Source organism: Ostrinia furnacalis, unplaced genomic scaffold (assembly GCF_004193835.3).
Source record: "Ostrinia furnacalis isolate ACB-3 unplaced genomic scaffold, ASM419383v2 OfSCF0389, whole genome shotgun sequence".
Taxonomy (NCBI): domain Eukaryota; kingdom Metazoa; phylum Arthropoda; class Insecta; order Lepidoptera; family Crambidae; genus Ostrinia; species Ostrinia furnacalis.
In genome coordinates, this window is record NW_021130628.1 from 140,784 (window position 1) to 165,111 (window position 24,328).

Below are 24,328 nucleotides of genomic sequence, written 5' to 3' on the forward strand. Positions count from 1 at the left end.
CCATTAAAACAGATCGACCATGCTTCCCGTTCAACTACCCTCCACGGAATCATAGAGGTGATTCTAGCGCTCGTCAGCCGCTGCCGCGGCACGCTTACTTCGCTCGCTCCGTTCGCTCGCCTTCGCGCGTTAATGGTCACTAACTAGAACTAGAACAGTTCTATCTAACCTAAACTAACCTAACCCACTATTTTCTGCAATAAATACTTTCTGCAATCTCTTTGTTTTACATAAAATTCTTGTGAAAACCATGATCATGTGCTTGCTTTGATTTGTCGGTAACGGTGAGTAAGTATGTGAAGTGTCAATTTGACCAAACAAATTATTTGGAATATAATATTTGGCAAAATAAAACATTTGCTATATCAACATTTGCCAAATATAATTTGACCAATAGAATTAGTTGCGAAAAGTACAGTTGCTAAAAGTTCATTTGGGAAATGAAACTTTGGCGATAAGTTGTTTGCGAAGTGAAATTTGGCGAAAAGTAATTTGGCCAAACGGAAGGATACCGTATGCCTAACAATAAACCGAGTGGTTTGGTAATAAATAAGCAAGCAGCTCGGAAGTTGGCCGCGCGAAGGAGGCCGCACGAGCCGCGGCGGCGCAGCAAGGCGCATCCATCCGCGCATCGCGCGTGCGCTCGCGGATCATAGAAGGCGCGCGCCGAGGCCCGCCCACAATGTTGTGAGATCCGTTGGATCCGTGTTGTTTTGGGACAAACACGCTCTTATATCTATCGAGCGCAGTCATTTGGCAACCGTCCCCTGTATCGACACTATTTTTAATCTACATTCTCTTGTTTATATTACACTATCGCTATTGTTTTTATTTGCGGCGTAGAAGTAACCAACTGAGCAAATAAATACCTACCTATTGAATGTTAATAGTCGTCGCTTGCGTCAAAAGAATTTAAACTGTTTTACAAAGTTGTAAAAAAATAATGAATTAAGATCTGAATGTTGAAATCGTTGAAGCTTGGAGTGGAGTTTATAGTGGATTTATGGATTTTCGGAACGCATGGAATAAGAAAATATGCCACAGTGCACCGACTTTAGGCAGAGCTGGATAGGGTCGCATATTTTGTAGCCCTTAGGTGGATATTTATCGAAAATTTACTATTATAATATTATAGCAACTTCTACAGACAGGGTGTAAAAAAACTTATCCCGAAGCCAAAGGCTACTTATTCTCCACATCATGAGGGTTATTTGTTTCTTTGGGACCATACCTGGGAAATGTGGTTTAGGAGATATTGAAGGTCAGTCAGATTTTTTTTTTTCAAGATTTTTACAATATCAATTTCAATTCGTTAGCAAATATACCACCAAACAATTTTAACAGGCTTCTACCCGGATATTAGATACCTACCTACTTCTGTGCTCCTGAATCCCTAGTATAGAGGTAGTTTCAATCCCGGGAAAGTATATAAAACAGTTTTTACCCCAGTTTTTGTATGCCAGACAAAATTTCGCGCGGGCGAACACAATAATGAAAGGAGGTACGTAACAATAGAAAATGCTAGTTAATAGGTACTTATGCCTAGTAATCGGCTTAAGGCCGCTGCAGATCCCAAAACTTCACTACGGTTGGCGTAAGTGCTTAGTTAGTACCTTGTAGTATACTAAACCTATCGAAGTATTTGTATTTTTAAACTAAGCTTACGTAGTCTAAGCATACAACTTAAAGTAGGTATACACATTATTATTTATTTCATGTGTATTTTTAAAAAGCGACGATATAAATATACTGGGTGTTTGGTGGAAGGTTAAAACAAACTTCTTGGGTGTATAGGTAAAGTCATTTTAAGATTACAAGTTCGCCCATTTGACCCTAAGTGAGCTACAGATTTTTTTATTGATATTTTTGTTTTTATTTAGGTTTTTCCGAAATTTGACCTAAAAACTGCTTAAATTTTTTTCCGCTTTTCTTTTCAACCGATTTTTTTTATTTGATGTTAATATCGAATATGTACGTCTTTAGTCAGGCGTGGGCAGGCCTCCCACTAGGGGGACCGACGATCTGGTGTGAAGGTCGCGGGAGGTGCCTGGATGCGAGCGGCACAGGATCGGTCTTCGTGGAAATCCTTGGGGGAGGCCTTTGTCCAGCAGTGGACGTCTTTCGGCTGAAACGAACGATGTATTTAGTAAAATAAAATAAATTTTAGATCCAGTTAATGATTGGATAGCTAGTTACTAGCCGCCAAAGTTTAACAAAAGTACAAACCACTATAAAAAATCGACTTAGAAAAAAGAAATTTGGCATAGAGATAGTTTGAGTCCCGGGAAAGAACATAGGATAGTTTTTATCCCGGTTTTTGAAACAGGGACGCGCGCGATAAAGTTTTTCTGTGACAGACAAAATTCCACGCGGGCGAAGCCGCGGGCGGAAAGCTAGTAATATTATAAAGAGGAAAACTTTGTTTGTTTGGTTGTAATGAATAGGCTCAAAAACTACCGGACCGTTTTTAAAAATTCTTTCACCATTCGAAAGCTACATTATCCACGAGTAACATAGGCTAAATTCTATTTTGGAAAAAAATAGGGAAAGCTAGTTAGATATACAGTGTGTTTGGGATAGGAGAGCGATAAGTTAAGGTTATGGATGGAAGATCAACATGGAAAGCATAGGGTGAGGTCTATGTTCAGCAGTAGACGTCCAATGGCTGAAATGATGATGATGATGAATAATGATTGTCAAAGAATCCTGAAAATATATCTACAAATAAAGAAGTTACAGGGCCGGAAAGTTGTGCATAACAAATATTTCGCGCCATTTGCTCGGTGACGTCACGGCACTCATTCGGAGTACAAACAGTGAATCACCCCTGGTCCAGTGGCAGCTGTTGACTGATCCATTTTTTTTAAATCTAGTAGTTTTTATTTTTTCAGTCAGGGTTACTCAATATTCTTTCTTAGTAAAATTTTGTACGCTTTTTTAACATATCTCACACCTGGCCATTAGCCATACTTATACATATCGCCCATTTGCGACGACACTGTGACATCTCGACATATACGATTTTTTGTTTTACCGAAATTCTGAACCGCGATCTTGCGTTCTTTTATCTCCAAAAACAGGGTATTTGTTACTCCAAAAACAACAATACTATGAGAGAAAGAGACAAAATATTACGTTATAGCGCTGGCTCGTTCGGCGATCTAGTTGGCTTCGACACTGTGACAGTTCAGTTGCCACCTGCGCTTTGAGATGTGAGGTGCTCTTCGTTTTTAAGAAAAACGTGACATCTCGAGGATACCGCGGTATTGATGACAAAGGTAAGTTTTTAAAATATTTTTATTTTATTCGACAATGTGGCACGTCATACTTATCACAGTGTTCTTCTAAAACAAAAAGCAAAGTAAAAGATAAATTATTTATATGTCACGTTATTCTTGTAAGAAAATCGAAGTATCATCGGGACATCTTAACTAGTAACGTTGTAGATGATGAAAATTTTTCCTATATTGGAAATATGTTGTAGGTCATTTGTTGATGTTCTGTTATTGCAGAATACATGTTATTGAAATTGAATGGTATATCTACTTGTCACGTTGTATACGCTAAACAGTAATACTAAACTCCAGATATCATTACAGATGGGGACTAGCAATGCAAAAAAGCAAAGGTTAACATTTGTGGCGATGCACTGCCTGAAGGAATTCCACAACCTAATCCGACAACATGACTAACAGCGCTATGCGAGCGCTGTGAAAGGGTCTCTTTGAGCTACAATAACGTCGGAACTAATATGTTTTTTTATTTTAAATAATAAACACTTAAAATTAATTCGTGAATTGCATTCTTATTTAAAATTATTCACGGAAAACATTGGTTTTAGGCTTTACTTGCTATAATATTATCAAGACATGAGTGCTATGATTGTGGCAGTTTTAAATGTATGGAAGCTGAAAACATTAAATTTTCGAATAGATCCAGTTTATTTTATAAAATAACTTATTATTGGTACCATTGGATAGAACTCGTGAAGCACTTTCAGGATCAGTTACCAGTTTTTGGATATCTTGTATAGTTTTTAATATTATGAGGTTTTACTAAATGTATGGAGGCTGGAAACATTGAATTTTCAGATAGGTCCAATTTATTATGTAACCTATTATTGGTACCGTTGGATAGAGCTCATGAAGCACTTTTAGGATCAGTAAGCAGTTTTTGTATATCTTGTATAGTTTAGAAATAATCGAGTGAGATCACTTATCGTTTCCACCCTGTATAGCCTGTCTGTGTAAAATTAAGTATCCTACAACGGACGGAACGGAGACTTCCCTTTGTTAATAGCCTTTTAACCTTGTTGGAAAACGGGCCTCTAAGCAGAGAAAAATGTTTTTGTTTAGAACGCCGGTCAACAGATACCTAACTGTTGGGGTAGACCTGTTCGCAATCTCTGTTTTCCTTATTTACTCGCCGAGATCGAGCGATTAGGAGCCTGGTGATCAACGACACGTGAAGGCATCGTCATGCAACGAACAACCTAATGAGCAATGCCTTCATTAATGTACATTTATATGCTTGTTGTTTGACAGTCTCAAATATCACCAATAGGTACGCGATTGAGAATACCGACATCGAATCTATTATTTCAACAATAACAAAGAAAACAATATTTAATAATAAAACAATCATGCTCTACCTCCCAAATCAATGTTCTAAGAAGTTTTGAAATCAGCAACAGTTTATGACAATAACTCACTCAACTCAAGATCTTCCTTGAATGTTATTCTATTAAACCCATTTATTTTTAAATTGCTTTTCTTTCTTTTATATTTAAACAACTAAATATTAACAACTAATTTAACTACTGAACTAAACAATATCAAAATTAATAAAAGTAAAAATTAAAATATGTAATAAGTTTTATAAAAAAACCGACTCCAAAAAACCTGCACTAAAAAGTAGAAAATAATTACATTATTTATTTATTAGGACAATGTATACCATGATTGATATTCTCGGAGTTGGTTTAAATTTTCTTGTTAAAATTAATTTATTTCATGCTTTTTAGTTTAACTGATTATTTCCTTGATGTTACCACTGAAGGTAGGCAGCCTACATTGAGACCATATTCTTCATGACAAGTGTAAAATAATATTCCCTACAAAATACAGGTTACCATATCGGCAACCTAAAAAATCCTTAAACCGTCAACCCACCTTAAAAACATGAAAAAATACAACTGTTGGTCTATTTGTACCTATAATATATGAAGAATTATCCTCCAACTCCTAAGCGTTAAGGAGTTGTACCTACCATGACCAGTTCATCATGATGAGATGATGACTATCTGATGCAAACATTTGAATAACTTTAGAAACTATACTTATCTATAAAATTAAAAGAATTATCATCCAACTCCTAAGCATTAAGGAGTTTTACCTTCTATCATCAGCTCATCAATATGAGATGATGATATCCAGGAGCACATACTTGATTAACTTAAGAAAAAGTTTGAAAAACGATATACGTGCCTATAAAACTTGAGGGTTGCCCTCGATTTCCCTAGGATCCCATCATCAGATCCTAACTTGGTGACAATGGGACCACCTCAAGAGTGTACCCTATTGAACAAAAAAAGAATTTTGAAAATCGGTCCACGATGACGGAGTAATCGGTGAACATACATAGAAAAAAAAATACATACAGTCGAACATAATATAACCTCCTCCTTTTTTGAAGTCAGTTAAAAATACATTCAAATCGCTCTCTTGGGGGAAGGTGCCCAAAAGGCTGACCACATTGCCACACATAGCGAGGCATTTCGTATCTACCATGTTTGTGTCACTCAATCGTCATACCTAAAGTGTGTGCACAGTGCACCGTTTATTCCGTAAATGATAGTCATTTATTGATATCTAGCTTTCTGCCCGCGGCTTCGCGCGCGTGGACTACATTATCTACATATTTTACGGAACCCTATTTTTTTCCAATATAAAATTTAGCCTATGTTACTCGTGGAAAATGTAGCTTTCGAATGGTGAAAGATGGATAATTCCCATATTTTTAACGTTAAATCTAAATAAGTAGACCCGTTTCTGGGTAGTAGGAGGTACTAACTAAACCGTAGTTGTCCCCTAGACTAGAGTGCAACACCGTTCGCCGTAAATACATATATTATTTTAACTTTTAAGAATCGCGCTAATAGTCGGTAAATTCAAACATAATAAATAGTGCATCTCCTACTACATCTATTTTAATATTATTCAGGTATCCATATGAACTTTACGAAACATATTATGTATTAGATCTTACTAATATTATGACATTGAGCCTGACAAATGCCAAGGTTAAGAAACTTGTACCTACCATGACCAGTTCATCATGATGAGATGATGACTATCTGATGCAAACATTTGAATAACTTTAGAAACTATACTTATCTATAAAATTAAAAGAATTATCCAACTCCTAAGCATTAAGGAGTTTTACCTTCTATCATCAGCTCATCAATATGAGATGATGATATCCAGGAGCACATACTTGATTAACTTAAGAAAAAGTTTGAAAAACGATATACGTGCCTATAAAACTTGAGGGTTGCCCTCGATTTCCCTAGGATCCCATCATCAGATCCTAACTTGGTGACAATGGGACCACCTCAAGAGTGTACCCTATCGAACAAAAAAAGAATTTTGAAAATCGGTCCACGATGACGGAGTAATCGGTGAACATACATAGAAAAAAAAATACATACAGTCGAACATAATATAACCTCCTCCTTTTTTGAAGTCAGTTAAAAATACATTCAAATCGCTCTCTTGGGGGAAGGTGCCCAAAAGGCTGACCACATTGCCACACATAGCGAGGCATTTCGTATCTACCATGTTTGTGTCACTCAATCGTCATACCTAAAGTGTGTGCACAGTGCACCGTTTATTCCGTAAATGATAGTCATTTATTGATATCTAGCTTTCTGTCCGCGGCTTCGCGCGCGTGGACTACATTATCTACATATTTTACGGAACCCTATTTTTTTCCAATATAAAATTTAGCCTATGTTACTCGTGGATAATGTAGCTTTCGAATGGTGAAAGATGGATAATTCCCATATTTTTAACGTTAAATCTAAATAAGTAGACCCGTTTCTGGGTAGTAGGAGGTACTAACTAAACCGTAGTTGTCCCCTAGACTAGAGTGCAACACCGTTCGCCGTAAATACATATATTATTTTAACTTTTAAGAATCGCGCTAATAGTCGGTAAATTCAAACATAATAAATAGTGCATCTCCTACTACATCTATTTTAATATTATTCAGGTATCCATATGAACTTTACGAAACATATTATGTATTAGATCTTACTAATATTATGACATTGAGCCTGACAAATGCCAAGGTTAAGAAACATTACGTTAGCCGGCCTCGACGCGACTCCACATAAACACAAATAAAAAATAAATAGGTAACGGAATAGTTATTTTTACTTTTTTTTGTACAATTTTTGGAGTCTTCCAGTGACTTGGCCCACTTTTAGCTTGGCTCGCGGACCAAGTCGCTGGATTGAATTTTTAAATATTTTTTCACCCAGTAACTGGGACAGTAATTTAATTAATTGTATGAAGTGGACGTTGTACCAAAGGGGTTAGACAATGCATAGAGAAGTTTCGTGATGTTGAAAATATTATATTTCACTGAATGGGATTAAATTATTATAGACCAAAACTAAAAAGACGCCACTGAAGTTTTTTTTATTCTACCTGTATCATAATATAAGCTGTATGTTTCCCTAATAAAGAAAATAAATAAATAAATAAATCCTTCAAGAAATGGCTGAGTAATTAATTATTTAAATAACCTACATATTTTCACGTGGAACTCAAACATAGGCGGTGCCGTCCGTGACCCCTTCTAGTTTCAATGACACTTCATGTCAAAGTCTTCTTTTCACAGATATGAATAGATGCAGCATGTGTCAAAAATTGTATGAAGCCGAGCGTGCCACTTTTTAANACCCAGTAACTGGGACAGTAATTTAATTAATTGTATGAAGTGGACGTTGTACCAAAGGGGTTAGACAACAATGCATGGAGAAGTTTCGTGATGTTGAAAATATTATATTTCACTGAATGGACCAAAACTAAAAAGACGCCACTGAAGTTTTTTTTATTCTACCTGTATCATAATATAAGCTGTATGTTTTCCTAATAAAGAAGTCTTCTTTTTCTTTTTGTATATGGCCAGGTCTGAGATAATGTCAAAAAAGGTTACACAATTTTACTAAGAATCTGAGCTGGCGAAAAATTAAAAACTACTATATTTTAAATTGGAAACTTCTCCATTCTTTCAATTGTCATCGTACTTACATACCTAATTATGTTACAGTCAAAACTTATAATCGGTCAAAACCACTTTTGACCGCAAAAATCAGTCAAAAGTGGTTTTGACTGATGCTCTTGGTCAACGTCACTTTTGACTGATTTTTCCAGTCAAAAGTGCTTTTGACCAAGGGCGTTAGTCAAAACGCACTTTTAGCTGCAAAAAATCAGTCTTATTAATTCATACAAAGTGTTATAATTATTAGTGAAAATTAGGTACTTGGAAATCATCAAAAATGTGTTATTATAAAACCATTTTAAAATACATTTTTCATATGATTTGTGCATACTACGTGATCACACCTGCCTTTAGGTACCACAGTAATGTTGCTTTTTATTTCTTACCATATTTTTGAAAAATCTAGGTATTTGTCAGACAAAATATAAGTAAAATCATTACTTTGTATGAATGGTAAAATTTTAAATCAGGCGAAAGCACTTTTGACTAATTTTTTGCAGTTTCAAATTAATAAATTAGAAACACTGTGTGTGTGATTAAAGGACAATGACCAAAAGTGGTCCAAATGTCCACCACTACTGAGACCTATATGTATTAGCTTATAATCCATTAAATAGAGATTAACTTTCAGTATGGGACGAAAAAAAAATAAGTTGTCAGTAAAAGTTATGACTGTATGAGAAATTGTAGTAGTTTACGCGCTAATCTCAGGAACTACTGGTTCGATTTGAAAAAATATTTTTGTTGTGGATAGCCCATTTATCAAGGATGGTTTTAGGTTATATAACTTCACCCTACAACCAATAGGGGCGGAGCAGTAAAGAAAAATCCCATCAAAAACAATACTTGTCAAAAAAACCAAGTCTCGCAACTCAGTTGTTCTACGGTAAAAAGTTGTGAGATCCATGTAATACCAAGTCCAGGCCAGGAAATCTTTAACGTTTTACATAAATTATTGACTTGGCCATCGCACTAAATAATTTAATTTACACGTGTTTTCATGCGATGGCCAAGTCAATATATTTGGGTGTTTCTCTGGTATTTGGAAAATCGTCCATACAAGACTGTCCTGAAGTAATTTTATTAAATGTTGAGAAATTTTGTTAACGAAATTCAGGGCAATAGTAATTTAAATTATACATATCTAAAAAAAGCCCACACATTTTCCCCTTAGTTTTTGAGTTATTGGCGATTTTTCGCAAAATTGCGACAGGGGAATGTTGCAACCACCCAGGGGAATGTATTATGGACAAAAACAATTAGTATTTTTCTTTGAATAAACAAACTCTTTATTTTTCTTTGCTATTATAAAAATATGTAAGTTTTTGAAACAAAAAATATTATTATTAAAACAAATATTACTAATTTATAATGACTTTTCTTAAGCCTAATAACAGTAGCATTAAACTTAACGAACAATTAAGTTTTAAGACTTAAATTGTATGACACTAAAGTCAGTCTTTATAATAATCAAAAATGTAGTATCCTGCCTTTTAAAACAGAACCAAAAAAGTGAGTCAGTCAGTGAGTGACAAAATTAAGTAACTTTGACCCGTTATAATTCTTAAACTACTGGTTCAAATTGAATGAAATTTTAAATATACCGTGTCTTTACAATGCCTGCATAGCTAATGAAAATTCAGCCTTCTAGTTTTATCCACAACGAAGTTACAGGCGGTCGAAAATGGCCTGAATTGCTTCGAGAAAAGGATGGTACGGCCGTGCCGCTTTTTTGCTCGACTTGGTGCGGGCACTGCCGTGCCCCCAGATGTTGTAAAAATGGAAAATATTATTCAAACTATTTTCACGCGTCGTAGGCACAGCTAGTACTATAATATTATAATTCATCTATAACCCCGCGCCAGTTGGAAATAAGACAATTTTTACCCCTTTCGTATTATTCCAAGTATTCCAATATTGTTGTCTTTCTTCTGAGCTTTTTTTTCTTTTAGCGAGAACACGGCACACTAAGCGACATGACATAACACGCATAGATTAGTCCAAAAAGTGCGATGGATAGAATGATATCAAGAACATTTTTGGGATGAAAAGGTAAAAAACATGACTTTTCATTCAGTAATAACTTTTTACTGACAGCATATTTTTGATTGCGGTTTGGTTATAATGAATCAGTGTTTAGTAGACTATTTTACTACATAGGTCTCGTTAGTGGTGGACATTTGGACCACACTCCATACATTTTTGGTCATTATCCTTTAACAAAATTACAAACTAAACATTGTAAACATGCATTCGCAAAAGTTACTTGCAAACAATGAAAAAATCTTTTCAAAATAAAACACGTATTAACCGCTTGAGTCCCAGACGGCATTAATAACAATTGATTATCTATTGTGTCTAGATTCGCGGGCCTTGAAGGATTAATTGTCACGGCAAAAACCATATGGCCAATATTCAGTTAATTTAGTTGTGTATGGCAATTACAGACATTAAATAAATATTTTACGAAATATGAGGGTGGTACAATTTACCCGGCGCGTGGTACAATATACCGAACCTATTATTTTGTTGCATTTTGTACGCAGTTGCATTTTAAGTTGCACGTCAGACATAGGTAAATACTATGTTGAGCGGGGAGAACTGACAAGGAGTTAGTGCTATCAGAATGTGACGGCCTAATTAATGTATTGGTAGGTTGATTAATGTTCAATAAACAAAGTGTGACCAACCGCATGACGCACGCTGCAGGGCGAGTGTCATTGAAGCCGTCATTTCACAAGTTTAGTGTTATTTTATGTCAATTATCTGAAATAGATACTAACTCGTTTCATCATCAGCAGGTCATAATGTCCACTATAGCAGTACGACCTTCTGTAATACCACAAGGAAAAGGAGTAGTAGTAGTAGTTTGTACCTACAACAATACACTCCACTCCGCACGCCGCCCTATCTAGGTATTCTATACATATAGGTATCAGGTATACGTTTTGAATTTGAATCTATTCTATTTTATTGATATAATCTCTATTACTGAAATATTGTAATTTACCGCCAGGCTAGCTACCTACTACCAAGATCTTACCCAAGGATTCTGAAAAAGTTACTGAATTGATTCAGAAAAGGTTCGAGCAATCGGAAAACGTACGTTCGTTCGTTTCAGCCAAATGACTTCCACTAGGTACTGGACAACGGCCACCCCCTAGGATTTCCACAATGACCGGTCCTGCTCTTCCAATCTGGGTATTTCCTTAATTTCACACTACCTCTTCTGACCCGTGGTCAACACTTGAGAACTTATTATGCCCCAACGGCCACTTAGGTTTGGCAATTATGCGGGCTATGTCACGGGACTATTCCCACCTCTCGTTCCCACCACTGCAACTCCTGTGTAGCCAGGATCTACAGCTTCACCGCCACAAAAACCCAACCAATGAAGGTCAAGTTTGTCCCGGGGGAAAGTTAAACTGTCATTGGACCCGCAACGAAATTAATCAGAAGAACGTAGGAGGAGTTCGAAATTAAGGTTCGACTTCCCTCCATTGCAAAGCGGATGACAGGTGACAAACAAAGGTTTAAAACCTTTAAGAAAAGATTATGCACCACGGACAATAAATTAAATTAAGGGGGCCTATCTTATGAGCAATTAGCAACTACCTGCCAATAATATTTTTCACAAAATCGCTTAAAAGCACGGAAATTTTTCCTTGTCGCGACAAGATCGGTGTAATAAATTGCGGAAACAGATGTATGTTGTATTGAATTAAGCATTATATCACGTTCATGTTTCCAAAGATCACACTCCCACAAGATATGATGGGCAGATTGCTCATGACTGACATCATCAGTGCGGGCTATGTCAGCTACTTTGGTTTTCTTGTGGATTGCCTCATTTGAGAAGATCAAGCAAGGAAACTCTGTTCGGGGCTTTCTCATAGTCCTCAAACGCCAGGCAAATTAACTCATCAATCTTCTGCACGCTTTCGGAAACCGGCTTGTTCGAGAGGCTAGAAGTTGTCAAGCCTTCGAGCGAGGCGACTCGTAAAATACTCTCGTAAACAGCTTGTATTAACCCTCCTTCTGGAGCAGACAGATAAATATAGCTCAGAAGTTAGATAGACAAGTCGCCCGGTGTCTTATTGTTTTTTTAGTTGCTTCAGAGCCATTCTAATCTAAGCCTAGGCGCAGACCACCGATTTTTAATCGGCCGATTGTTGGGCCTATTCTAATTTGTATGAAGAATCAATCGGTGGAATGTGCGCACTTCCATAAATGCCCATAATGTACTGATTAACTGCCGGACTAAACTATCGGTGATAAAAAAATCGGTGGTCTGCGCCTAGGCTTAGACTAATGTTCGGGATATTTCTATAGTGTCAGGTGAGTCTATGTACTGTGTAGCTCTTGGGTCTATGTCTAGATTTGTGACATGACAGGTACCTATGCGGGCATTCGTGGAACAGTATAGTAGGAGGATACCTCCATAATTGAAGTCGATTAAAAGTACAACGATGGCTGGGTATAAGTCTACTCAGTTATAATAAAATGCTAACGACGCACTTTATCTAATGAACATATTATTTCGTGTCTTTCGTTTTAGCTCGCAGACGTGTTACGTGAGGCCCGCCAGAGTGATGCATATTTATGAGCGCTATCGTCTTACAGTACCGCGATCGCGACTGTTGTTTGTGCAGTTGTAAACTACATAATATGAAATCAAGCACATAATAATAAGTAGTAGGTGGTATTAGTTGTGCTAAATTGGCTGTCGACCTCGGCTACGATCACATACACTCGTAAAATGCCTAATTTATGTTAAATAGGTAGCTAATACTATTTTAAGCAAAGTAGGTTTAAACCAACCGATATGTCTCTTTTAATTTAATTTTGTGATTTTGCAATACACAAATTTAAAAAACCCCCAATGCAAAAATCAATTAACATTATTTTAAGAAACTGTAAGTACTAACTACGAAACTGTAAGTAGTTAGAAAATAAGACTTTAGAATCGCGTCGGAGTACCGCTTATGTAAGTCAAACCTTTATTCAGATTTTCAGATGGTCACAGTACTCAGTTGTAGTATGAGTAAATTTGAGTTTATATTATTTTTGTTATAGATTTTTTTGTCGCAGAGGAAATGCTTTGTGCACCATCACCACTGCCGGGGAACAGGGTGGTGTGTGCGACGTCTTGAAAAGGACGGGATATACCCACTAAAACCTCCGCGGCGTTCCGTCATCGCCCGAGTGGGGGTGTCGCGAGTATCCGGCCGTAGCCTTAGACTTCCGCGACACCACCGGCGACAGCCCGCCTACAAGCCGTTCCCGTCAGACGGAGGTGGCAAGGGTGCCCCCGCACCCCCGGCCTGCTGGCCGCCACCTGCAGTAGAACGGTCGTACAACCGGCTTCTCCGCCCCCTTCACCGCCTGCGGAGCGATGATGGGGCGAGAGGATCGTTCTCCCGCTCGCGCTCCGCTGCCTCCTTCTGAAGGATGACCTCCTCTATCTTACTACAACAACCTTTCGTCGCACATTCGCTGTGTTTTTAACCATTCGATGTAGTGATAGTTCGATATTGTGAACATTCGCTGTTGCGAATGCTCCATAATATCACCACAGAATATAGTTATCATGACGATGCAGAGTGCCCACAAATGAAGCGATTACTATTTATTAGCTATACTCGTATTTTCACCTTAAAACGTAGGTAGGTATGCAATGCCATAGAATTAAAATGATTAAAGTGGGATGGGAAGGATGAAAAAAGTTTATTATGGAAATATTGTGAATATGTACCTACCTACCAATTATGATTATTGCCCCTCAATCTTTTCTCAAAGTCAAGTATGTATTAATCATTTCATCGAGCAAAACAAAGCAAATACTTGTTTCAAAACAAAGTTTATTTATAGTTTGAGTGTAGTTCGTGCGCAATTCTGAATTAATATCAAAACAAGTTTACGCGATTTGCGATGAATAGATAAATATGCGCCAGCGTGCATTGCAGTGCAGTGGACCGTGGCGCCACCTAGCCGTGTGCGTGCACACTATTTGGATTGAAAGAAAGAAAAATAATACTACACTTGGTTCAAACACAGTTTAACATGGGTAGGTATTTGGGGAAGGTTATTGTGCATCATGACATGACTAATCATGAGTAGTCTTGATTGTGTTAATGCATACACTGACGATTTTTACTAAATTATGTGCAAAACAACTGCGTCTGTGTTACAAAGACTGAGGAAAAGTGGGAATGGAATCTTGGAAATGATTGCTGAGTGGCTAGACACAGCCATTTATGGTCGCTTTGTTGACTTACACATTAGGCATGTAAAGCAATAAAGCATCCATAATAAATACATAATAAGTTTTTCAAACCCATACTAACATACTTCTAAGAACATTGTTACTAACCCTACTAACATAAGTAACATAGTCTCAAGATCAAATTGTTACTAACCAAAATATGGACTGATTTGTCTGAAAATAAATTATTTTTATTTGGTTTTAATATTTATTTAAAAGGATTCCAACAATTTAAATTTAAGCTTGTAAATTTTACTGTGTGTAATATTTTAATCAAGATGATAAGTTTTAATAGTATTTGTATGAGCAGAGGAACGAATGCACCACACCACACCTATCCCACAAAAGAATTAAATTGTGAACTCCGTCAGTTTATAATATAACGCGTGAGATTGTAAACTAACAGTGGGTTATGTTAGGTTAGATTGTAATCTAACTACGTCAAATTATAATCTAATTGAAATCACAATTTTACCGTGACATATTACATATATCAGAAACCTATTTTCCATTGTTTGCCGAATGTTCAGCTTCANGTACGGTGATGCCATTTTTAAATTCATTAATTATTACATAAAATATTATTATTTTACTGAATCTACATATTATTATAATAAATCTAGATTTATAACACTAATGTAAGTGGTTTCTGAAATTAAATTGATTAGGTAGATTTCAAATTAAATAACAATTATTTATTAGTGAGAGTGAATGAAGAAAGTTAAACGTGCATTATTAACTAAAATTGTCGACCGTTCGGTGTAGTGGTTCGAAACGGATAACTGTTCCGGAGGTAGCGGGTTCGATTCCCGCACAGTACAAACATTAATTTGTGTGCATGAACATATTTTGATATTTGTTTGTATTGGACTGGGTGTCTTCTATGTATAATAAGTATGTATTTACAAAAAAAGTATTTAAGTATGTTTATATCCGTTATCTAGTACCCATAGTACAAGCTTTGCTTAGTTTGGGACTAGAAGCGCAGTGTAAAATGTCCAGGGATATTTATTTTTATTTATAAGCTTTTATCTCAAGAACAAAAATCATTTTGACATACATAATTCTTAATTTAAGAGTTATTCAGCCCCAAAACAAATATCTTTTCTATGGCAGAATATGAAACACCAAAAAGCTCTTTATCAAAACAATGGCACGTGTCGAGCATGCAACTAAGTACTCGCGTATACATTGTAATCGCGAACTTATTACAATACATACATGATTAGTCCGTATGCGTACTGACGATGTATATTTTGGAGTAAGATAATTGACCTAAGTCACTACAAACTATACGCGAGCAGTACGCAGCGTATGCGTACTGGTCGTGTATAGTTTGGAGGAGCTTAGTAAAAAAAGTCACATCCAAACTATACTCGATTAGTTTCACACCCTTGCGTTCTGGCTATGTATAGAATGGAAAGACGCGACACAGCCATTTATGGTCGCTTTGTTGACTTACACATTAGGCATGTAAAGCAATAAAGCATCTATAATAAATACATAATAGTTTTTCAAACCCATACTAACATACTTCTAAGAACATTGTTACTAACCCTACTAACATAAGTAACATAGTCTCAAGATCAAATTGTTACTAACCAAAATATGGACTGATTTGTCTGAAAAGAAATTATTTTTATTTGGTTTTAATATTTATTTAAAAGGATTCCAACAATTTAAATTTAAGCTTGTAAATTTTACTGTGTGTAATATTTTAATCAAGATGATAAGTTTTAATAGTATTTGTATGAGCACAGGAACAAATGCACCACACCACACCTATCCCACAAAAGAATTAAATTGTGAACTCCGTCAGTTTATAATATAACGCGTGAGATTGTAAACTAACAGTGGGTTATGTTAGGTTAGATTGTAATCTAACTACGTCAAATTATAATCTAATTGAAATCACAATTTTACCGTGACATACAAATATCAGAAACCAATTTTCCATTGATTGCCGAATGTTCAGCTTCAGTTGCTGCATGGTTTGTGGATATAAGAGTTTACTCTAAAAGGACTTTCCTAGAGTGATATCAGGGCGTTCTGGTGGCCAGGTGATGTAACCCCTGCCTGAAACATTTTTTGTGGGAACATGTCTCTTACCACCTTAATGCTCTCATTTGAAGTGTGACACATAGCCCCATCTTGATGAAACCAAGTGCTCATGTCATAGCCATGCGATTCTTGCAGCTTTGAAATTAAAAAGCTTTTCAGCATGCCAGTCCATAGCGCTCTCAAAAATCAATCATTTCAATCCAACAAATCAATTAAGCAGGGTAAATCTCATTGCCACCTCTTGGTGGATTGATGATGAGATTTACCCTGCTTAATTGCCCTATACCCGTTTTCACCATCAATCCCTAATTTTTAAGTGACCCCTATGACAACAAAATGCCTGTTAAGTGTTACCATAGGGGTCACTTAAAAATTAGGGATTGATGGTGAAAACGGGCACTAATCTCATTCGAGCAGACTTCTTTTTGCGGGGTTACCTAATAAGCACAGTAAACTCTAATAATCCAAAAACTGCAGTATTCTTCCATCCTGAATCCATTTCGAGCTACCTAACTAACGAAAATTTTGGTACATTATTATGTTGACCGAATGATGTATAGGTACGTCAAGGGAAACACATGTACGATCAAATTTAAAAAAGAAAGTAAATTTAAAATAAATTGCATGAAATTTTCTTTAAATTGCAATAGATAAAGTTCTACAAATTTTACAGTTTTCGTTTCCTTGAATTTTCAAGTGCATTAATCTTTCTGGGTCACCCTGTTAGTTTTTTTTACATTACTTACCGAAGAAAGATTAAACCTGGGGGATTTTCTAGGATCTAGGTTAACTATCCTACAGACTTGTTTTATTAATCTAAGCCTACAGATGAGCTATCCCGCAAGGGAAGTTTTTGGGACTTACTTGGCCAACGCTGCCTGCCGGTCGACGCATACTTGCAAAGTCCTGGGTTTTGAGATTGCCCGGCCGGGGCTTACATCCAACAGTCACGGGGGCCTTGCTGCACTCACAACACACACACAGCATAGTATTTCTTAAATACAGCGGGTCTTTACTTTACACTACTATTGCAATGATGATTGTTGTTAGATTTGTGATGGCAACCGCCGAAAACTTTAGCATTTTTTTTTTCTTCGGCTAGGACCACAGACATATTAGAAGAGGCTAGGACATATTTTGCTAAACGTCAAAAGTGACGTTTCCTTTCCCATACATTTTTTTGACAGTGACAGCCACAGATATGGAGTCGGGTAAATCCGCGAAACAGTAAAAAACTTATGTTCCGATCGATAAAAAAAAACTGTTGTAGTTCTGGTAAATTAAACTTCTGAATAACGATTCATACAAGTTTCCACATAAGGCGCCATGATCCATATTGATTAAATACTTCAAGTTATTTCGATAATCAATAAAACACGCACTAAACGTCATTACCATCACAGTAAAAATACTGACCTTTGCCGTTGTCTTTTAATTTTTTTTACTTTACCTATACACAGACCAGATTTTGATTATAAATTTAAAATGTACATATTTACCGTGACAAAATAACAAAATTATANGTTCTGAGTTAAACTAACGGGTGGAAAAGTCTCCGAGGGCCAAGTTTCTTGACTCTTAAGGAGGAAACTAGGACCGTTAACCCATCGAGAGGAGACTGCAGAACTCATTCGAGTAGCTTCGTCCGCGACGTTTAAACTAGTCGGAACCCACCGCCGTTCACAGACCTCAGTGATTTCGGACATTTCTCCTACGCGGTTGGCAACAAAGGGTTTTAATGAGCGGGCTTCAGCTCTTAGCCAACCAAGAACGTTCATTGAATCTATCCAAAATACCCGCCTACATGGAGCCACATTGTGCTCCGCCAGTACAGTGGCTGCGAGGCGTGCGGCCAGCAGAGCACCCTGTAGCTCCAGACGCGGCATCGAGACTGGCCTGAGTGGAGTGACCCGTGACTTCGCTGCAATGAAGGATAATTTGACTTTACCGTTTGATTCCAAAATACGCCAGTACGCGACACTCGCGCAAGCTAACTCGCTGGCATCAGCAAAGACGTGTAGCTCCAGCTCAGATTGGTCTAAGTCCGCGTTGCAATGAGATGCATAGCAACGTGGAATGTTCATATTTTCAAATAAAAAATAAAATAAAATAATGCGATATTTTCTAACCATGAACCCCATTCTTTTTGTTGGTCCATTGGTTCATTCCAAGATACTCCTGTTCGCCAACATTTTGAAGGAGTATCCTGCTATGAACTGTCAGTGGCGAAATAATTCCTAATTGTCTTTAGCCATTTTACGCTCTAGACCTAGAGTATTGAAACGAGAACGACCGAGAGCATAACTATCAGAGACATGCGGGTTATCCTCGCGCCAGAGCAAACCGACTTTAAACCTACCGCTTGATAACCTTTCAGCAGTCTTGTCGAGAATTTGTAATGCACGCTCGTGTAAAGGTCCGCAGGATGTGGAACATTTAGTTATTCCTAAAGCTTCTAATTTAAATTGTTCCTTGACCAAATTATCTAGTTCCGATAAATCGATATTTTCCACATTGGTTTTATTTATAAAATCAAATCCTTTAAAATTCCTACTGTTGTTAGAAAGACCATGAAGTACCCAGCCTAGCCTGGTACGAGTGGCTATTGGTTGTGAACGCAAGCCTGACCTTAACTCTTGTGGTACTGTCAAAAACCAACCCGAGGCGCCAATAAGAACTGTAGGCTTGGCATCTTCATATGTGAGATCAGAAACAATGTCACTCAGGTGTGAGTATTGAATGTCTTGAACCGAAACCGTNGACGGATTTCATACATTTCCTGTAACACATATAAAAAGAAGAAGAAGACTGACATAATTTCGACAACACGCCAAAACTTGAATAGGTGGCGCACCGGCTATGTTTGAGTTCCACGCGAAAATATGTAGGTAATTTAAATAATTAATTTCTCAAACATTTCTTGATGGATTTTAAAAAAAAACCTTTACCGTCTTTTTAGTTTTGGTCAATATTTTAATTCCATTCAGTGAAATATTTTGTCGGCCGTTTGGTGTAGTGGATCGAAACGGACTACTATTCCGGAGGTAGCGGGTTCGATTCCCGCAGAGTACAAACATTTGTGTGCATGAACATATTTGTTTGTATTGGACTGGGTGTTTTCTATGTATAATAAGTATGTATTTACAAAAAAAAAGTATTTAAGTATGTTTATATCCGTTGACTAGTACCCATAGTACAAGCTTTGCTTAGTTTGGGACTAGAAGCGCAGTGTAAAATGTCCAAGGATATTTATTATTATTTATTTAATATAATGTTTTCAACATCATGAAACTTCTCCATTGCGTGTCGTTTCAATTGTCATTTTGTTTCCCGGCTCTGCGCGGGCAGCGAGTGCTGGTGGAGTGAGCGAACGCGCTCTCACGCATTAATTACTAATTAACTATGTGGAAAAATTCATGTGGGAGATAATAAAAAACCAGTTCGAACAATTTTGAAGCATCAAGTTTATATAGGTACCATTACTTAATGAAAGAAAGCAATAAAGATAATAAAAAATAGAGTGCTAACTTAACTTTTACTTTGCTCTATTTAAAATAGCTCGTATATGTATTTAGCTGCGTATCTAGGTTTATTTTGCAGAGGGACCTGGCCCCTGACATGCCATGGCTGATGCGACTCATAAATAACTTTAGAAGTTTATTGTTTAGTACCTATCTAGACGAACGAGAAGTTAATAAAATACGTAGTCCAGTAAGTAAAACTTTTAAGCTCTAAGACGCCAGTTTTGAACTGTATAAAACAGTTCAAAACTGGCGTCTTAGAGCTTAAAAATTCATGGCTCCGCACTCTGGATCGAAATTGCGATTTATAATAGTATAATCGTTATTCTGATGAATGGTAATTTTTTCAAATACAAATTGTGAAAAAAGTCGCTATGTCCATAAATCGCAATTTCGATCCATAGTGCTCCGGATGTTTCAAGCCTATTATGGTTAAATTTCAATATTGAGGTCAATTACCAGATTGAAACAATGTTTGTGCAATAGTGAATTAAATAAAATATAAACTTTCACCTATGTAAAGTATGTTCTACCTAATCGTACCGTGAAAATAGTTCCCACAGCCTACAGATTAACCCCGATAACGCCCAATGCTTGCACTTCCGCGCGGTGATGATGACAAAATTAAATGTTACTGGAAAGGCATGTTTAGTTACGGCACCTGTGGCGCTGTCATCAGTTATATCAGAGTTCAGGCCAGGCATTACAGTCAGCCATTGCATCTGGGGGCACGGCAGTGCCCCCACCAAGTCGAGCAAAAAAGCGGCACGGCCGTTACCATCCTTTTCTGGAAGCAATTCAGGCCATTTTCGACCGCCTGTAACTTCGTTGTGGATAAAACTAGAAGGCTGAATTTTCATTAGCTATGCAGGCATNATTTTTCAGTCAGGGTCACTCAATATTCTTTCTTAGTAAAATTTTGTACCCTTTTTTAACATATCTCACACCTGGCCGGCCATACTTATACATATAAAAAGAAGAAGAAGACTGACATAATTTCGACAACACGCCAAAACTTGAATAGGTGGCGCACCGGCTATGTTTGAGTTCCACGCGAAAATATGTAGGTAATTTAAATAATTAATTTCTCAGACATTTTTTTATGTATTTAAAAAAAAACCTTTACCGTCTTTTTAGTTTTGGTCAATATTTTAATTCCATTCAGTGAAATATTTTGTCGGCCGTATGGTGTAGTGGTTCGAAACGGACTACTATTCCGGAGGTAGCGGGTTCGATTCCCGCAGAGTACAAACCTAATCGTACCGTGAAAATAGTTCCCACAGCCTACAGATTAACCCCGATAACGCCCAATGCTTGCACTTCCGCGCGGTGATGATGACAAAATTAAATGTTACTGGAAAGGCATGTTTAGTTACGGCACCTGTGGCGCTGTCATCAGTTATATCAGAGTTCAGGCCAGGCATTACAGTCAGCCATTGCATTTAATATTCAGGACAGCCATGTTCGGTGGCGTGACGTCATGTGCGCACGGCCAGCTCGACGAACACAAATATTCGCCACCGGCAACTGGTTACTGGTCATTAACGGCGGCGCGCAAACAAACATCGCCTAAGAAAGGAGCAGCTTATTAAATCCCCTTCACTGCACGCGAATGGATCGAGCACGGGTCAGGGCTACCAGAAAAGTCATCACATCAATTTTTGATAGATAGGTATCTTTGACAGATTTTTGTTGAACATTAAATTACTTAAATCTAAGCTCTATTATTAAATAGTATTTTAAGTAAAGTAGGTACTTCTTGTTTTTTTTAGTTGACCTTTTTATTACCAAATGAATGTTGGCAGTACATTGGAGGGGTGACCAAAAACAACCACTGAAAAGTTACAGGAAAGCAAAACCCGTAGGTAATATCGTTTGCCTGGATAACATTTTTATTTCAGATAAGCATAACATAAAATAACATAAATACAATATTTAAAAATCATCATAACCCATAAACAATGTGTCCAGCGAAGTTACACAGGTAGTAGATACCTAATCAAACTTTAAGTGCAAATAAAGAATTTGATCGACAAAACTACTTCAAATCAGGGGCCTGTCTGACCCGATTTTTATCTTATTATTATCTACAGGGTGGAAACGTTAAGTGATCTCACTCGATTATTTCTAAACTATACAAGATATCGAAAAACTGATTACTGATTCTGAAAGTGCTTTACGAGCTCTTTCAAATGATATCAGTAATAGGTTGTACAGAATTAACTGGATCTATCCGAAAATTCAATGTTTTGTAAATGTATGCCACTATGCCAGCCACACAATATTAGAAGTGTAATTTTTTTTATTTTAAATAATAAACACTTAAAATTAATTCGTGAATTGCATTCTTATTTAAAATTATTCACGGAAAACATTGGTTTTAGGCTTTACTTGCTATAATATTATCAAGACATGAGTGCTATGATTGTGGCAGTTTTAAATGTATGGAAGCTGAAAACATTAAATTTTCGAATAGATCCAGTTTATTTTATAAAATAACTTATTATTGGTACCATTGGATAGAACTCGTGAAGCACTTTCAGGATCAGTTACCAGTTTTTGGATATNCAAAGAATCGCCATTTGATTAGAGCGAGAGCAAAAACGGAAATGGATAGTTAACAGTGTGGGCGTGTGTACGTAAGCAAAAATTAATAAATTAAAACAGGAACCCCTGTCAGACCTGTCACTATTGTCCATTGAGGCAGAAACTTTAGAAAAACTAAAGTCATCATCAGCTATGAATGATTTAATTAACCAGTTTGCCGAAAAAAGGGCAAGGAGAGTTAAATATTTAATTTGAATTGTTTTTAAAAATGTGACAAATAGATAATTATGATGAATAAATATTTTTTTTTAATTGTATGCAGTTTTTTCTTTTTTGAGAAATCTTTACCCTTCCTAAGGGCCCCCAAATATTTTTTTTATACGGGGCCCCGCCAAGGTATGCTACGCTTCTGAGTCACTCCATATCTGTGGGAGTCACAGTACAATGATCATACCGCTAAGTATAGCCGCCAATTTTTGAAGGAAAATGCAAAGACATTAATATTCTGTTAAGCCTTCAGTTTTTATACAATTAATTTAAAATAAGTACTATCTTCGACATTTTTTCATTTTTCTACCGTTTAAATAGTTTAATATCATTATACTTTGACCTATTTTATTTTATTTCGTCTGTCCACATAGCGCATAAAATAATTAAGTTTATAGGAGAAAAACGTAATTTGCGTAGAACTGAACTTCCGAGAGCGAAAAGATTGCTGGGCTATCCGAGCAGGGGGTCTAGACAAAGTGCAAATTATAATCGCAAACCAGTCGATAAGTGGTCGAAAAGCCCCTTTTTTGTATGGAGTTTTGACGGATTCGATTTTCGATTCGATCAAAAAGTGCGTTTTGTCTAGGGGGGCTGATCAAACGAAGATTGCGGCTCTTGAGATAGGTAGGTACATTATTGGAAAGCAGGTAGGAGACCAACCTACATATTGGTTTCTAAGATTAGAAAGAAAGAAAGAAAGATACCTACATTTATTACAATGGACATCACACAAATACAGGCAATTACATAGACATGACAGTGGCACGTAATAATGGAAAAAGAAAAAAAAAAAAGTAAAAACGAGTAAACTGGGCAGTGCCACCCATTCACCAACAAGATGCCCACCCACTGCAACGGGACCCCACTCAGCATAACATGCCGTGGCCCACGGTGACGAAGGCAACGGCGCTGGCTTTCAGTGTGCCCCATGCCGAGTGAGGGTCACGGACCATTGGTAAAATAAATAAAATAGTAAGCTGCATAATATTTTCTAAACATACATAAATAGTAATATTAGTGCACAGATAAATACAAAAGGCGGGAAATCGGTAAGGATGAAAGACTACGAAAAGAATACTAGTAATAAAAAGATAAAACTGTTTGTATAGGTGTGTGTGTGTAGTAATAGTAAAGTAATATTGTGATAATGTGTAATCAAAGACATACTCTCTAATCTGTGTGTGTAATATTCGTATAGAGTGACATTGTTACGCGTTGTTGAGTGTCTCGACGCTCGCGATTAAGGTTTGAAAATTGCTAAAATCTTTGGATTGAAGGTCGAATATTATGGAAATCGGGCGTAAGACTAGGCGCAGACCACCGATTTTTAGTTGGCCGATAGTTGGGCTCGATTTTAATTTGTATGAAGAATCTG

At 36.8% G+C, this 24,328-nt stretch overlaps 1 long non-coding RNA gene across 1 annotated transcript; it reads left to right on the forward strand.

Annotated features, from left to right (window-relative positions):
• The first annotated feature begins 3,241 nt into the window (after nucleotides 1-3,241).
• Nucleotides 3,242-3,752, forward strand: LOC114362520 (uncharacterized). The gene is made up of 2 exons (XR_003656683.1): nucleotides 3,242-3,278; nucleotides 3,600-3,752. It is a non-coding gene; the product is annotated as an uncharacterized LOC114362520 (long non-coding RNA).
• The last annotated feature ends 20,576 nt before the right edge of the window (nucleotides 3,753-24,328 follow it).